This window comes from Pogona vitticeps, chromosome 4 (genome assembly GCF_051106095.1).
Source record: "Pogona vitticeps strain Pit_001003342236 chromosome 4, PviZW2.1, whole genome shotgun sequence".
Classification (NCBI taxonomy): domain Eukaryota; kingdom Metazoa; phylum Chordata; class Lepidosauria; order Squamata; family Agamidae; genus Pogona; species Pogona vitticeps.
This window is the reverse complement of record NC_135786.1, coordinates 197,013,994-197,019,696: the sequence shown is the minus strand read 5'-3', so window position 1 is coordinate 197,019,696 and position 5,703 is coordinate 197,013,994.

Below are 5,703 nucleotides of genomic sequence, written 5' to 3'. Positions count from 1 at the left end.
AGGTTGGAGAACGAGAGGCTGCGCGGGCGGGGTTTTAACGCCTCCAGTTAAGCAGTCAATCTCTTGTGTAGTAGGAATCCTAATACAGTATTTGGATTTAGCCGCCCAGAGTAGACTTCGGTCTAGATGGCGGGTTATAAATTGAATAAATACTTATTTTTATAATTACTATCCGAAGCAAAAGAAAGGGACGTCGTCCCACCCACCCCCGCAATCCTCACAATGCGCCTTGCCCGGTCTTTCAGTTCACTTACTGTAAGGTTTTGGCCGAAGAATCTGATGAAAACTTGCATGCTTTTATGCTCGTTAAGAGGAAGCAATAAAGGGTTGCTCCAGCCTTATGCTACAGCCTTATACGCTCACAAAAGGGAATTGAGTTGACCCGGCTAGGACTGTGTGTCTTGAAGGAAAACGAAATGCTGTGGGCACTGGGGGACTGTCGAATAGAGATGGGAAGAGACAACAGGCTTCTCCACAGCATTTTGAAGTATGATTTACAATTTTCATAGAAGCAACTGCCCTTTGTATCTTAATTTAGTTTTTCCTGATACCCTCAATCCAAGAACGGTCCTGTTTTTTTTTAATGGAAGCAGCAGGTGTTGCTTGAGTAGATCGTGTAGGAGCTCTTTGGTCAATCATGACAGGTTCTAGAAAACAAAATCTATAGTATGTAATAAAGAGGTCTATCAAAGCCAAAGAGTTTCAGATGTTTCCTAATTAAGACTTGATTACCAAGCAACTATCAAGTCAGTTCAGATGTTACAAAGTTACTAATCAATAAACTGAAGATTTGAAAAATAAAAGATGAGACAAAAGGGCATGGTTTCTATTGCTTAATCTGTAATTTAATATTTTAAACTGCTTTAATTTATTTTACTCATGTTAAGGAACGGTAGACCTAAAAGAGAAAGAACAGAGTGAGCCGTCCCCTCAGCTAGAGACACCTGAGCAGAAGAGAAAAATAGAAGCAGGGAAGATAATGGAAAATGAGGAGTTGAATATGGAGGAAGAGAAAGGAAGGGAATCAAAGGGAAAGGAGGAAAAGATTAAAATCTGTCTAATGGAAGAGAGAGAGGCAAGAGGAGTTAATTTTGTCTGTGGGAGGAGGATATAGGGGAGCAAAGTGGGAGGAGACAGTTTAGTGGGGGGGGGGAGAAAGAAAGAAGGAAGGGGAAGAAAGGAGAGGGGGAGAAAAAGGGAATACGGATATGAGAGAATGAGAGGATTGTAGGAAGACTTTCCTAATTTGAAGGTAGGAGGGTTGCTACCTGATCCAAACACGTCTAAAGAAAAAGGGACTTCGGTAGATTCGCTAGAATGGATGGTCATAGTTTTTCTATGGGGGACAAGGTTACTCGAGGAAGGTGATTTGGCCAGACTTTTCTTTCAACCACCCACCACCGGATGGAGATTGGGCCGGACACCCTTGTTGTTGGACAATATGCACGGTCCTGAGTGCTCCACTGAGGAAGCCCACCAATCAGGAACGTTTGGGGCCAACCCCTCAATGAATCCTGTCAGTTCCAAGACAGAGTTGTCATCCTCACAATTTGGACAGTTACCTGCTCTTAGTTGTTTTGAACCAATTGAAGTTGTTATAGACTCACCAAATGTTAAACTAAATAAATCTGTTAATGTTAAAAAAGAGACTCAGTTGTCATTTCCTTCCAAAAAAGAGGAACTGCTTCAGATCTTTAATGAGCCCAGTCATAACTCAGTTCATTTGCAATTTAATATATTGTGGTTTTACATGTATTTGATTTTTAATCAAGTTGTGAATCAGCTTGGTGCCTGATAGTGTGCAAAAAAGTGAACTATAAATTAATTAAAAAGCTCAATATTATATTTGATGTCAGATTTGTATTACATTTAGTCTTGCAATTTTGAGTCCACGCTATACATTGTATTCTTTGAGCTTTTTAAAAAATATGTTTAATCTGAACATTTTAAAAATTTCAGTGGGAAAAAGTTATAATGAATAGTCATTTACTGGGTGATAATTACAGAAATGAAAATTGGATCTTGCATTCATTAGACTAAATTCCATATTCATTCTGTGTCATGATGTTATGGTATAGCAACACGCCTACATCTACCACTATCTCTAGCAATGTTTGGCTTCTAGATCTCACTGTTTGAAAAAGAAAGCATTCAGTTAAAGAGCCTCCAGGATCATCCAGCTAACATGGCCATGGTTGCCTATGGTTTAGTGGGAACTGTGGTTTTTTAAAAAAGGTAACTTTTCTAAGCTCATATTTCATACAGGTGAGAAAGTAGGTTCTGAATCCATGAAAGTTTTAGAGCAATATGTACGTTAGTGATGCCACAAAACTGCTTATTGCTTTTGCTGCATTTCAGCTACTTTTATGAAACGCATTGCAGCAAGCAAAACAGAATTTACTGTTTTGGGGAAGACGAAAAGCTGTCCTATTTTTCCCTTCCTTGAACAATACACATAACTGGAAATGGCTTTGTTAAAAACAACCAAGATTCACTTTGCCACTAGGTGGTGGTGCAATAATATTTAAGGCAATTGCTAAAGTTGATTCCATTGAAATAAAAGGGAGCAGTATGGTCAATACAAATGCAAGGCTAGGCAATACCTTTACACACCACTAAAAAAACCATCATACACTATGCAAGCTTTTGTGGATCAGGGCCACTTCATCAGAAGTGTAGCAGTTAGTGTCCAAAAGTTCATGGCAAGATGGATTTTGCCAGGCACTTCTTTCTTAGACATAAGTCAGGAAAGATGCAGGCTGCATTAGGACTGTTGTTTTAGAGTTACAGCTGTGGCAGCTGTGGGTTGGATATCACACCCCAGTTCTTCAAATAAAGAGGCATACATGGTGCACATATATATCTTCCCATTTGACCTTTAGTTGAAATGGACATGTCTCTGCATGGCCAGTGGGGCGAGGATGACATAGAAAACCCACATCCTTGGGGTAATTAGTAAACTCGCTAGGTTTAGCCAGTTGGGATCAGATTAAAGTCAAAATAATAATACTTAGTGGTCACAGTTCTGCTGAGAGTCTGTGTGTCTTCTTGTTGCTATGGGGGGGGGGGAGAAGCCTATTCCTTTATATCCTTGTAATTCCATTGAAATAATAGGGGGTCATGTCAATACAAAATATGAATTCAAGAGTAAGCAATACCTTTATAGGTATCCCAGTTGGAGGATTTTCAGTGCACACCCCTGTCCCATCCCTGGCCATGCAGAGACATGTTTGCTTGGGTAAGGTAATTGTTCTGTTTTTTTAAAACCATGTTTCTGTTTTTGCTATGAATCCATGGGGTGGGGTGGGGAATAGATAACTGCTAAAGCACATTTTTGGTACATCTTCTGGTTGTTCAATATGGAAAGTATTATCTGAAACTGTATACCATGTCCTTTGTTTCTCTACCAGAGGTGTTGCTTGGGTTGTTTGAAAGACCAGTGCAGCATTTTGAAACCGTTCCACTAACTTTGGAGACTAACAGCAATAATAGCATGACAAATCTGGTGGATTCCTGCATTGAGTTGGACTAGATGGCCTTAAAGACCCCCTTTGACTCAATTATTCAATTATTATTCTGTGATTCAATAATGCAGGGCATATCTAGAATGGGGCAACTGGAGTGGAGGTTGTATTGCTTCTTCCAGACTTGGCCCAGCAGCCTTCACTGTTGCTATTGGAAAAACAGGATGGCAGTCTAAGCCTCCAAAGTGAACCTGGGAGTTTCAACAGGCTATAAGGCCAATAGATGGAGCTGTTGGAGGATTGCAGAGAAAAAGCAGCTGGCTGCAGAAGCATCAAAGCACAAATCTGCCCAATGCTTAAAGTACCATATCTCCAGCCTAGGCTTTGAAAAAGAGGCAGGATCCAAACAAGGCTGGTCTAGCCAAATCATGTGTAGACTAGGCTTCCCATTTTGAACTGCAGCTCTACTTGGATCTCATTAGAGCTCTGACAGTGGAAGAGGGGAGGTACTGGCAAGGTGTTCACTGCTGTAATTACTTATATTATTTTCACATTGACCAATAATTGATTAGTGGCACATTTTGTTCTACTTGTCCCAGATGCCATGATTGCTAGCTATGGCTCTAGGTGAAGATTGTTATTATGGTATAACACATTGCTGGTGTACTACGTACAATATTGTGCAGTATTATTGTAATCATCTGCATTTTCTGTGTCCCATACAGTGTATTCTTGGCATGTTGCGCATAATATTATAAACCAGCCATGAGTGCCATATGACCCCCTGTGGAGGTTCTGGCCCATTTAAAGGGGGCCACAGACTGGAAACAATTCTTCTCACACCACCTTATAAGATTTGTTATGTGATTCATAAAATCCTGATCTGACCTATATTTCTGTCATAATAAGTTTATGGCCATGGCAAAAAAAGAGGTTGGGAATGGCTGCTATAAAGTACCTCTCTGTCTGATGTATAACAGCCCGAGAGGTGGCTGAGGAAAACCATGAAGATCAGCCAAATCCTTCTGTTCCAAGTCCATGTTGGCACATGTAGCCTCTCCCAGATTAACTCAAGGTTGCTTGACTGGCCCAATCAAAATCAAAGTTGAAAAAATAAAGCATACTACAACGAAGATTCAGGGCCAGACTATTACAGAAAGCTTGTCATTAAAAATGGAACTCATTCTAGTTTTCCAGAGATGTGGTTGTGGAAGACCTTTGTGTTTCAGTAGTCATAACAAAGTCTATCTTTCCTTTCAGTAAGCCATCACGAAAGAAAGTAAAGGAATTTGTAAACTATGGGGTATAAGGAAGAACGTCTGCTGTGGCAATCATACATACTTCAGCACTGAAGTTATTCCCTCTTTAATGAATTGCTATCTGTAATATATTGTTTGACCCTCAGTCTCAACCAGCTCAACCACAATATTTAATCAAAATATAGGATATTGATACCATCATCATTAATGTCAATGTACTTGTTGCAGCTTTGCCCCTAAAGATGGCTATCACAGAAAAAACAAATACAGCAGGATAGTGATATCCAGAGGGATCGGTTCCAAGCTCCCCCACAAATGCCAGAAATAGTGGATAAACAAAGCACTTCCTTTCGGTTTCTTTGGTGTCTGTGCATGATTGAGAGAGGGAACCCCGGCCCAGTCTTGCCAAAAGACTGGGTTTCCTGCCCTCCTGTTCACAAGGGAGCCTTTCCTCAAACTAGTAGCTGCTGCATCCCCTCCCCCTGGAAATGGGGCTTCTCCATTTCACCAGAGATGCACCACAGGTGCATTTCCAATAAGACACCTGTATATAGCATAATCTCTGGTCCCATTTAATGGACAGTCCTGGTAATACACCTTGAGAATATGTATTTCTGGTTTGTTTGTTTGTTTGTTTGTTAATTCATTCATTCAGGCGCCAGATGTGGAGCTCTGAGTACTGATCCTGTGGATACAGAGGTCCTACTGTATTATAAATGTATGGCCATCTAGAAAACGTCCACACAGAACAAACCAATTAGTTTGTTATGACTGATAAACTAACCAAACTATTTGAAATCAGTGTGAAAATCATTGATGTCACAAGTTCTGTTTTTTCCCCAACTTCTAGAGATATCCTACAGCTCACCCGTTCTGAAGATGTTAGCAGCAAGGAAAAAAATAGTGTTCGCATCCAGAAATAAAAAAGTAACACACTCAACACTGAATTAACTGAGATCACAACATTATTAGCTTTACCA